The sequence below is a fragment of the Moschus berezovskii genome, chromosome 12, assembly GCF_049115385.1.
Source record: "Moschus berezovskii isolate FMDL1 chromosome 12, NW_MosBer_1.0, whole genome shotgun sequence".
Classification (NCBI taxonomy): Eukaryota; Metazoa; Chordata; class Mammalia; order Artiodactyla; family Moschidae; genus Moschus; species Moschus berezovskii.
In genome coordinates this window covers 44,754,693-44,767,720 of record NC_142471.1, presented here as the reverse complement: position 1 = coordinate 44,767,720, position 13,028 = coordinate 44,754,693, and positions in this window count along the sequence as shown.

Here is a 13,028-nt window from a genome sequence, read left to right as displayed (position 1 = left end):
TTTACTTGTGCAAATCTGTGTACACACACTATATACACACCATGCAATTGGTCACATATATGTGGTACGGACATCTTTACAAAAGCAGCACCTATAGATAGATAGAGATAGTATCTTCTTTTTAAAGTTGTTCAAATGGTTTGGAGCGAGGAGGTAACTGACTGTTTTATGGTAGTGGTTTTATAAACCACAATAGATGTATAATCACATGTCATACAATTAACCCGTTTTAATGTATACGATTCAGGGGTTTTTAGTATATTCATGGACTTGTACAGTCATCACCACGATCAATTATAGGATATTTTCTTCATGTCAAAAAGAAACCTCATAGTTTGTCACCTCCTCAATTCTCTACACCCTCCCTGTCCCTCCAGGGTCTGATGCAGCCACTAATCTGCTTTCTGTCACTATTTGCCTATTTGGATATTTCATACAAATCAAATCATATGTTGTGTGGTATTTTATAACTGGCTTACTTCACTTAACATAAATATTTTCAAGGTCCTTCCGTGTTGTAGCATGTACCAGTATTTTGTTCCTTTTTATGACCAAACAATCTTCCATTGTATGGATATACCACAGTTTGTTTATCTACTTATCAGTTGATGGACATTTGGATTGTTTCCAACCTTTGGCTACTATGAATAAATGCTATGAATAATCATAGGCAATTTTTTGTCAACATGTTTTCGTTTCTCTTGGGAGAGGAATTGCTGAGTACTTCTATGCTTTACTTTTTAAGGCACTATCAGTCTGTTTTTCCAAAGTAGCTGCACCACTTTACTTTTCACCAATAGGGTACGAGGCTTCTGTCTTCTTTATGTCCTCACCACATGTGTTGATGTTTTGATAACTGCTGTCCTGATGTATGTAAATGACATTTCATTGTAGTTTTGATTTTCTGTTTCCCATGATGGCTAATGATGCTGAGCTTTTTTTCATATGCTTGTGTCAGCTGTTTGTTTATCTTCTTTGAAGAAATGTCTATGCAGATCCTTTTTCCATTTTAAAATTGGTTGTTTGGTTTTTTATTATTGAATTGTGAGAATTCTGTATGTATTCTAGTTACGAGTCTTTTAACCGATGTATCATTAAATTTTTTTCCTCCTATTTCTGTAGGTTATCTTTTCACTTTCTTGATGCCATCCTTTGAAGGACAAGTTTCAAGTTTTGATGAAGTGTAGTTTCTTTTTTTTTTTTTCTTCATTGCTTGTGCTTTTGGTGTCATATCTAAGAAACCATTGCCTTATCCAAGAGCCATGAGGATTTACCCTTGTGTTTTCTCCTGAGGGTTTTATAGTTTTGGTTCTTACATATGAGTCTTTCATCCATTTTGAGTTAATTTTTTATGCAGTGTGATGTCAGGATCAAACTTCATTTTGCATGTGTTGTTTACATGTCCTGGCATCATTTCTTGAGGTGATTGATTTTTGGATTTGCCTCCACATACTGAATTCTCTCTTTAGTTCAGAGAGTCTTTTAGCTGATTCTTGTTTGTTGTGTTGTTAACAACCCTCTGCTCTGTTGGGGTCTGGTTTCTCTGTCAATCTAAACCCAGAAGTGTTATTTTTTTTAAAAAATGTTATTTAAGGAAACCAGAATTGAAAGAGACACATGTACTCCAATGTTCATTGCAGCACTGTTTATAATATCCAGGACGTGGAAGCAACCTAGATGTCCATCTGCAGACGAATGGATAAGAAAGCTTTGGTACATGTACACAATGGAGTATTACTCAGCCATTAAAAAGAATGCATTTGAATCAGTTCTAATGAGGTGGATGAAACTAGAACCTATTATACAGAGTGAAGTAAGCCAGAAAGAAAAACACCAATACAATATACTAACGCATATATATGGAATTTAGAAAGATGCAAATGATAACGCTGTATATGAGACAGCAAAAGAGACACAGATGTATAGAACAGTCTTTGGGACTCTGTGGGAGAGGTTGAGGGTGGGATGGTTTGGGAGAATGGCATTGAAACATGTATATTATCATATGTGAAATGAATCGCCAGTTCAGGGTCAATGAATGTTACAGGATGCTCGGGGCTGGTATGTGGGGATGACCCAGAGGGAGGATAAGGGGAGGAGGGGGGTGGGAGGGGGGTTCGGGAGGGGGAACTCATGTACACCCGGGACAGATTCATGTCAATGTATGGCAAAACCAACCAATATAATATTGTAAAATAATTAGCCTCCAATAAAAATAAAAATTAAATAAATAAATAAATAAAATAAGAAAAAAAATAAAAAATGTTATTTATGTTATTTTTACTTAATATTATTACATACAAATTTAAATACAAAAATAAAAAGTAAAAATCATGCCTAGTGAGGCAGTCTTCCTCTCGCTGCTCTCCCTCGGCAACCCCAAGCCTGTTTCTTGGTATTTCATGCAGATTCAGTGTATCTACATATGTTCTTTCTCCTTTTTTCACAAACTGTAACAGTATGTATACTCTTATGAGCCTTGTTTTTCATGTGATTTTTGCCTTAAATAATATGTCTTGGAGATTGTTCCATAACAATGCTCCAAAGATCTCTCTTGGTCTTTTTTGCAGGATGAACAGGCTTCCATTGCTTGAATGAACTGTGGTTTATTTAACTGATCCCTTGTTAGTGGATATGGGGCAGCTGCCAATCTTTTCTTATTACAAGTCATGCCGAAAGGATTTTTTGTACATGTAAAAATTTGTATGTGTATAACTGAAAAAGACACATGTACACCAATGTTCATTGCAGCACTATTTGTAATAGCCAAGACATGGAAGCAACCTAGATGTCTCTCAACAGATGAATGGATAAAGAAAGTGTGGTACATATTAATATATACAATGGAATATTACTCAGCCATAAAAAGGAACACATTTGAGTCAGTTCTAGTGAGGTGGATGAACCAAGAGCCTATTATACAGAGTGAAATAAGTCATAAAGAGAAAAACAAATACCTTATATTAGCACATATATATGGAATCTAGGAAAATGGTACTGATCAACCTATTTTCAGGGCAGGAATAGACACTCAGACATAGCAAACAGTCTTATAGCCACAGCACGGACAGGAGAGGGTGGGACGAATTGAGAGAGTAGCATTGAAATATATATATTACCATATGTAAAACAAATAGCTAGCGGGAAGTTGCTGTATAATGCAGGGAGCTCAACCTGGTGCTCTGTGACAATCTAGAGATGTGGGATGGGGGGGAGGTGGGAGGAATTTCAAGAGGGAGGGAACATATGTATGATTCATGTTGATATATGGCAGAAACCAGCACAACACTGTGAAGCAATTATCCTCCAATTAAAAATAAATAAATTTCTAAAAATAAAAAAATTGTATATGCACATGTATATCTTTAAGATAAGATGAATCTATTGAATCACAAGATGCTTTAAAATTTTTCACGAATATTGCCAGATACCTCTGCAGACATTTTATTGATTTATACTGCTGTGGGACTTCCATTGCTGTCCAGTGTTTAAGACTTCAGGCTTCTAATGTAGTGGGCATTGTTTTGATTCCGGTCAGGAAATAAGGATCCTGCATGCCACACAGCATGGTCAAAAATAAAAAATGTTTATACTGCCGCCAGCAACATACACATGCCTATTTCCTACATCCTTTTCAAAAGGCTATATCATTTTTGATGTACTATCTCAGTTTTGATTTGCATTGATCTTATTGGGAGTGAGGTTAAACATCTTTTCCTATGTTAAGGACCATCTATAATTCCTTTTCTGGGAATTGTCTCTTCATGTCCTTTGCCTTTTTTTCTGTTGGGTTGTTAATCTTTTTCTTATTGATTTGTGGGAGCTCTGTATAGATTAAAGGTATCAATCGAAAATGCTTTTCCCTATCTGTACTTTAACTTTTGATGTTAATTGCATTTTTAAAAATACAAAAAAATTTTATTCTTATCGAGTTAATTATCCATTTGTTTGTCTATGTCTTTGGGTTTTGAGTCATACTTAAAAAGGAATTCTTCACACCAAGTTTATAAAAAATTTCAATTTTGTGATTTTATGTACTATATGTAAATATTTGCTCCATCAGGAATTTATTCTGGGATAAAGTTGAGAGGAATCTAGCGTTCTAAAACATTTTTAGAAGTGCACTTTTTTTTTTTTTTTACTAATTTGAAAAGCCCTTTATCATACCTACATTCCTCTATCAATTTCAACTTTCTATTCTATTTTTGACTACAGTTGCTTGTACATATTTCAATGTAAACTTTATAATCAGTTTTCCTTATTTCCAAAAAATCCTACTGGCAAACATTACATTTCTAGATTAACTTAAGGAGAATTCATTTTTTCTTTCTTGACTGCGATATGCTGCTTGCAAGACCTTAGTTCCTTGACCGGGGATCAAACTTGGGGCTCCAGCAATGAAACTGCCGAGTCCTAACCACTGGACCACCAGGGAATCCCTGAAAATTATTCTGTGATGAGTCTGCTTGGATATCTAGGAGGAGGAAGGAGTTATAAGGATAGGGGCTTTTGAACACAGCATGGGCATTCCAGGAGGTGGAAGGCAGCAAAAAGAGAGATGTGGTTTGTGTTGAGGAATTGTGAGAAGTATGGGGTTTTCCAATCTGGGGTATCCTATACCAGATTGCTCTGTGTGTATGATGAATTCTAGGTCAGTGATAGGACTTAACCATTATATCTACTACTGTGGGCAGGAATCCCTTAGAAGAAATGGAGTAGCCATCATGGTCAACAAAAGAGTCCGAAATGCAGTACTTGGATGCAGTCTTAAAAATGACAGGATGATTTCTGTTCGTTTCCAAGACAAACCATTCAATATTACAGTAATCCAGGCCTATGCCCCAACGAGTAGTGCTGAAGAAGCCGAAGTTAATCGGTTCTATGAAGACCTACAAGACCTTTTAGAACTAACACCCAAAAAAGATGTCCTTTTCATTATAGGGGACTGGAATGCAAAAGTAGGAAGTCAAGAAACACCTGGAGTAACTGGCAAATTTGGCCTTGGAGCACGGAATGAAGCAGGGCAAAGGCTAATAGAGTTTTGTCAAGAGAATGCACTGGTCATAGCAAACACCCTCTTCCAACAACACAAGAGAAGACTCTACACATGGACATCACCAGATGGTCAACACCAAAATCAGATTGATTATATTCTTTGCAACCAAAGATGGAGAAGCTGTATACAGTTAGCGAAAACAAGACCAGGAGCTGACTGTGGCTCAGATCACGAACTCCTTATTGCGAAGTTCAGACTTAAATTGAAGAAAGTAGGGAAAACCACTAGACCATTCAGATATGACCTCAATCAAATCCCTTATGATTATACAGTGGAAGTGAGAAATAGATTTAAGGGACTAGATCTGATTGATAGAGTGCCTGATGAACTCTGGACGGAGGTTCGTGACATTGTACAGGAGACAGGGACCAAGACCATCCCCATGGAAAAGAAATGCAAAAGAGCGAAATGGCTGTCTGAGGAGGCCTTACAAATAGCTGTGAAAAGAAGAGAGGCGAAAAGCAAAGGAGAAAAGGAAAGATACAAGCATCTAAATGCAGAGTTCCAAAGAATAGCAAGGAGAGATAAGAAAGCCTTCCTCAGTGATCAATGCAAAGAAATAGAGGAAAACAACAGAATGGGAAAAACAAGAGACCTCTTCAAGAAAATTAGAGATTCCAAGGGAACATTTCATGCAAAGATGGGCTCAATAAAGGACAGAAATGGTATGGACCTAACAGAAGCAGAAGATATTAAAAAGAGGTGGCAGGAATACACAGAAGAACTGTACAAAAAAGATCTTCACGACCAAGATAGTCACGATAACGTGATCACTGACCTAGAGCCAGACATCTTGGAATGTGAAGTCAAGTGGGCCTTAGAAAGCATCACTACGAACAAAGCTAGTGGAGGTGATGGAATTCCAGTTGAGCTATTTCAAGTCTTGAAAGATGATGCTGTGAAAGTGCTGCACTCAATATGCCAGCAGATTTGGAAAACTCAGCAGTGGCCACAGGACTGGAAGAGGTCAGTCTTCATCCCAATCCCAAAGAAAGGCAATGCCAAAGAATGCTCAAACTACCGCACAATTGCACTCATCTCACACGCTAGTAAAGTCATGCTCAAAATTCTCCAAGCCAGGCTTCAGCAGTATATAAACCGTGAACTCCCAGATGTTCAAGCAGGTTTTAGAAAAGGCAGAGGCACCAGAGATCAAATTGCCAACATCCGCTGGATCATGGAGAAAGCAAGAGAGTTTCAGAAAAACATCTATTTCTGCTTTATTGACTATGCCAAAGCCTTTGACTGTGTCAATCACAATAAACTGTGGAACATTCTGAAAGAGATGGGAATCCCAGACCACCTGACCTGCCTCTTGAGAAACCTGTATGCAGGTCAGGAAGCAACTGTTAGAACTGGCCATGGAACAACAGACTGGTTCCAAATAGGAAAAGGTGTACGTCAAGGTTGTATATTGTCACCTTGCTTATTTAACTTCTATGCAGAGTACATCATGAGGAACGCTGGGCTGGAAGAAGCACAAGCTGGAATCAAGATTGCTGGGAGAAATATCAATAACCTCAGATATGCAGATGACACTACCCTTATGGCAGAAAGTGAAGAGGAACTCAAAAGCCTCTTGATGAAAGTGAAAGAGGAGAGTGAAAAGGTTGGCTTGAAGCTCAACATTCAGAAAACGAAGATCATGGCATCTGGTCCCATCACTTCATGGGAAATAGATGGAAAAACAGTGGAAACAGTGTCAGACTTTGTTTTTTTGGGCTCCAAAATCACTGCAGATGCTGATTGCAGCCATGAAATTAAAAGACGCTTGCTCCTTGGAAGGAAAGTTATGACCAACCTTGATAGTATATTAAAAAGCAGAGACATTACTTTGCCAACCAAGGTCCGTCTAGTCAAGGCAATGGTTTTTCCCGTGGTCATGTATGGATGTGAGAGTTGGACTGTGAAGAAGGCTGACCGCCGAAGAATCGATGCTTTTGAACTGTGGTGTTGGAGAAGACTCTTGAGAGTCCCTTATACTGCAAGGAGATCCAACCAGTCCATTCTAGAGGAGATCAATCCTGGATGTTCATTGGAGGGACTGATGCTGAAGCTGAAACTGCAATACTTTGGCCACCTCATGCGATGAGTTGACTCACTGGAAAAGACTCTGATGCTGGGAAAGGTTGGGGGCGGGAGGAGAAGGGGACGACGGAGAATGAGATGGCTGGATGGCATCACCGACTCTGTGGACATGAGTTTGAGTGAACTCCGGGAGTTGGTGATGGACAGGGAGGCCTGGCGTGCTGTGATTCATGGGGTCGCGGAGAGTCGGACACGACTGAGCGACTGAACTGAACTGAACTGAACTGATAGGACTTAAAAGGCATGAATAAGTATAATGAATTCAGGGGATAACTTGTAGCCCAACAGTTACAGTAGTTCAGAAATGTGCCTCTAAGTTTAAAAGTTAAAAAAGAAACACTTTATAAAAAATCATAGGTGTGGTTCTTAAGCTAGGTTCCCCTGTTCAAAAACACTCATATTAGTGATATTGGTTCAGCTTGCTAGGGCTTGCTCTCCTGGAGAGGGCCAAGTGTGTGTTCCTCTCTGAGTGGCTATACAGAGAGGTCCAGAGCTGAGACCCAGAAGAATGCTAAGTGCCAACACCCTCTTCATGCAAGAGTAACAGATTGGGGAAAGCTTGGCCTGGACTGCGTTTCTGATGCCCTCAATATATGATATTTAAGACCAAAGACCTCTGACTCCAGGAATGCACTGATATTGTGGTCTCTTGCCCGCAGTTTCTGGACTCCACTCCTAAGCTTTGGTTTAATTTGGCAGTAATGGAACCCAGGGATACACATTTTAATATGTGCTTAGGCAAATCCCATCCAGTTAAACCCTCTACACTCTGAGAAGAGGGGCCTTAGGCTTCTATAGCAGAATCCACAGTTTGAACAAGACTGAGATCTGACACGTCCTCTATAAGGTCTGGCTGCCCTCTCCATTCCCCTTCCCTGCCCTCCGCCCTGCCCACTCCTCCCCCCACCCCCCATCTAGAATCAGCTACCTACACAGTCAAGTGAGGATACTTGTACTGGCTTTTACCCAAAGTTTAAAAGACCTAATCATGTGAAAGTAAAGTTGCTCAGTCGTGTCCGACTCTTTGCGACCCTATGGTATGTAGCCTGCCAGGCTCCTCCATCCACGGGATTTTCCAGGCAAGGATACTGGAGTGGGTTACCATTTCCTTCTCCAGGGGAACTTCCTGACCCAGGGATCGAACCTGGGTCTCCTGCACTGCAGGCAGACTCTTTACCATCTGAGCCACCAGAATGAACCAAAGTGAAAGTGAAAGTTGCTCGGTCATGTCTGACTCTCTGCGACACCATGGACTATACAGTCCATGGAATTCTCCAGGCCAGAATACTGGAGTGGGTAGCCTTTCCCTTCTCCAGGGGATCTTCCCAACCCAGGGATCGAACCCAGATCTCCCACATTGCAGGTGGATTCTTTAGGAGCTGAGTCACAAAGGAAGCCCAAAGAAAGGCAATGCTAAAGAATGCTCAGACTACCACACAATTGCACTCATCTCACACTCTAGCAAAGTAATGCTCAAAATTCTCCAAGCCAGGCTTCAACAGCTCATGAACCGTGAACTTCCAGTTGTTCAATCTGGATTTAGAAAAGGCAGAGGAACCAGAGATCAAATTGCCAACATCCTCTGGATCATGGAAAAAGCGAGACAGTTTCAGAAAAACATCTACTTCTGCTTTATTGACTATGCCAAAGCCTTTGACTGTGTGGATCACAACAAACTGTGGAAAATTCTGAAAGAGATGGGAATACCAGACCACCTTACTTGCCTCCTGAGAAATCTGTATGCAGGTCAAGAAGCAACAGTTAGAACTGGACATGGAACAACAGACTGGTTCCAAATCAGGAAAGGAGTATGTCAAGGCTGCATATTGTCACCCTGCTTATTTAATTTGTATGCAGAGTACATCATGAAAAATGATGGGCTGGAGGAAGCACAAGCTGGAATCATGTAAGTGTGAGTTTTTATTCAATGGATATGTGTGGTGTGTGCTAAGTTGCTTCAGTCATGTCCCACTCTTTGTGTGCCTATGGGCCATAGCCCCCCAGGTTCCTCTGTCCACAGGATTCCCCAGATAAGGATCATTTCTTACTCCAGGGGATCTACCCACCCAGGGATCAAACCCATGTCTCATATCTCCTGCACTGGCAGGTAGGTTCGTTATCACTAGTGCCATCTGGGAAGCCCTAAGCCTATACAGGCAAATAATTTTTGTATGTCTAACCCAAGGAATGGAGCCCAGAAACTGCTGACAGGAGACCACAATATCAGAGCATCCTTGGAGTTAGAGTCTTTGGTCTTAAATATTATGCATTGAAGGCATCAATAATGCAGGCTGGACTGAGCTTCCCCTCAACTTGTTACTCCTGCATTAAGAGGAGTTGACACGATTCTTTTGGATCTCAGCTCTTGACCTCTTCTGAACAACTGCTCAAACAGGAACAAGCACTTTCAAAAAGATCCATAGCTATGCAGGCAAAGGTAGTCCAATACCTCACTTAGAGAAGGAACATTTCCTATCAGGAAACGACATGCTCTGCAGTGTCCTGCCCCTCTGCCCCACGGAGGGGAAGCCATGGCAAAGGGTAGTCATTGAGCTCTTTGCCCTGCTATTTCCTTTTACCAGCTTAGTGCCACTCAGCCTGGCCTGCTCTGACTCTGGCCTCTCACAGGGTGACCTCTGGCCCCCACAGAGGAGAACATGGGTTTCCACTCCAGACTCAGAACTTCACATCCAGGACTGACGCCCTCGATCACACTACCATACTGTTGCTGCTGCGTCACTTCAGTTGTGTCTGACTGTGCAGCCCACCAGGCTCCCCCGTCCCTGGGATTCTCCAGACAAGAACACTGGAGTGGGTTGCCATTTCCTTCTCCAATGCATGAAAGTGAAAAGTGAAAGTGAAGTCGCTCAGTCGTGTCTGACTCTTAGTGACCCCATGGGCTGCAGCCCACCAGGCTCCTCCATCCTTGGGATTTTCCAGGCAAGAGTACTGGAGTGGGGTGCCATTGCCATCCCTAATACTACCATACAAGTAACTACAAATAGACACTTTCCCATGACGAGGACATGGAAGCCCGGCGTGCTGCAGTCCATGGGCTCACAAAAAGTTGGACATGACCAAGTGACTGCACAACAACAACATGAACTGTTTAAGAGATTTGGGGAGAAAATTTCTTCATGCCTTATTGCCAGTGACCTGGGCTAGCATTTTCTTATCGTCTTTTGCCTGGATTTGGCCAACTATGTGTTTCTTCTGGAAACCTCGCACCCACAGGGTGTACACACATTGTCATTTGAATTATTCTCCTCCGTGGTGCCGCAAAGCCCACAAGCTGGGGATGAATGTTTGGTGTGGGGAGATTTGAGCATCAAATCCCAGAATATTACCTTGCTTCCAAAGGTGTTCGGGATACTTTGGAGTCTTTCGGAGTCCTTCTCATCTTTTACTGCTAACAGCCCAGCAGCTTACCTTGGAAACTGATCTGTGACACAGTTCTCTTGACAAATTTTGCTTGTCAAGGTTTTAAAGGGTGAACTTACCAAGAGAGCAAGTACAGCCAGGCAGAAGCAGCCCTGGGTGGCTCCTAAAAAATCTCCATTCTTTTAAAGGCTAGATGAAAAAAGCTTAGCAATTCTAAATTTCATTACAAAACTAATAAGATAGTTCTATGCTTCTAACTTTAGTCTGAAAAGACACTTTCTTTACACGTTCCAATAGGAAATTGATTCAATGTCTCACAAAACTTAAATGTGATTTAATTAAGTGGCACTTTAAAAGCATTAAAAGGCAGTCCAAATGTCTAATTTGTTGAAGCATGGAGTACTTTTGCTTCAATTGGGAACAAGCCATGTTTCCTGTGTCACTGCAGGGGGATATCTCTTGAAGACGGGAGGCAGAGGAGAAGGATAAGGGCACGGTTCCTTAGATCAAAAAATGATTCCATTTCCAAAGGAAAAGTTCTTCTTAATCAATGACAGAGCTAGGTTATATAGACAGACCACCTCTATGCCAAATTCTTGATTTCATTTTAAATGTTTATTGGAAAAGTACCCCGCTCCCCAACACACACACACACACACACACACACACACACATACTCATATGCAAAGTAAAAATAAATTCCATCGCTGAAAGCTTTCACATAAAGGAAGAAATGATAGTCCTGCAAGCCTCCTCTCTCCACCCACCCCACCCACCTCTCCAAGCCTACCACCCAGAAGTAACCCTGGGATTCTTCAAGGTAATGCCGATTCATATATCATGTAACTCTGCTCTAACTTGGAGCACAGCGTCCTGGGCACACGTATCTGCAGTTGCTTTTTTTTTTCTTAGACTCTTGTGTAATTTCCCCCTTACCAGTCTTTCTGCTCTGGCCATTGGGAAGGGGAAAGCAGGTTGGGTGTATGGAGGGTGGGGGCTGCTCTGAGGGCAAGGTGACTGCAGAGTGGAGTCCTTGTACCAGTTAACACTGAGGCGCTGAAGCTACCACATCAGATGCAGATGGCGAAGCTTGCAATTTTATTTCCCAGCCTAAGAAGTTTTGGCAGTAAAAGTGGGAATCACTATTCAGGCAGGAAGAAATTTCCCGATTCAAGATAGAATGCTTAGACAGTCAGCAAATGCTTTAGTCACACGGAAGGAAATTCAACATAAAATGTGAAGTTTAAAAAAGAGATATGTAATGGATATGTATGGCATGATCCCAAATTGGTGAAATCTATTTCTATATATGTCTAGCTCTTAATGAACATCCAGACACACACTGGAAGAAACCCAGATTGAAATAAACCAAAATTATCAAGTTTACTTTACCTGTATTGTTTCATGTTACTGTAATGAAAATGTACTTCTCTTGTAGTGAAATGTTTGTATGAAAACAATCACTTAAACGGATGTTTGAGATAAAAGGGACTAAATCCAGAGTTAGAAAAGACGTGTGACAACTGGCACCAGACACCAGGAAGACTTGTTTTCAGTCTCAGGTTCACAGGAAAGATGATTAAATATTTCCAGAGTCCTAAGCGATTCATCATCTCTGAATAAAATCTGATAAGTGAAACTTGGGCTGAAAATGAAAATTCTATCCCCTGTTTCATCACACACGAGAAAGAACTTGTCCAGGTGGTTTCATGGAGCCCCAGATGCCTTTGAAGCTCTGGGGTGCAAGTGGGGGTTGAGGTTCCCTGGAGCAATGGGAAGGACAGCTCTCCAGGTGCAGTGAGGCTGCAGGGAGCAGGGTGGCCGCCTCCCTGTGGGATGTGTGCCCAGAGCCAGCTGCTGCCTACTGCAAGCCCTAAAGCCCTTCTCTTTCAACACAGTGCTCAGAGTCTTCTGGATCCAGCTTTCTTCAGTGATGCTTTCTTACCATGATCTCACATTTAACATCGTTAGATCAATGTCTACATTTCTCCCCTCTCCTTTACTCTACAGCTAAGAATGCATGCTACAGTTGGTACGTAGAGCCTAAAGGAAAATGAACACCATTTTGACATGGCTGAGCTTGGCACGGACTACAGCTAAAACTCTTCTTTAATTTCACCGACTTTGTTTTCCTCCAGAGGGAATGGGGAGCCACTTTCCCCTTCTGTCCTGGCCTCTTTTGGGCCTTCTACAGATCAACCTGTGGGTCTGGCTAATGCAAAAGAAGGCAGAGATCTTTTGCTTGTTTTAAAGGAAAATAACTAAAAATTGGCTGTTAGGTAATTGTATATTAGCATGTTGAATATTATTCCACTGGGAGCAAGCAGTCAACCTGTAGGAATAGGCAGGTTTCCAAATACTGACATTAACTTTTGGTTCAGCTTTTCAAAGCCCAGTATCCTCCCGCCCACCATCCCCCTCCTGCCTGATCTTTAATTTTATCACTTCCTAGCTCTTCACTTACTGTAGAGTGGAGCCTCTGGTGCTTCTGGCAACTTTGCGT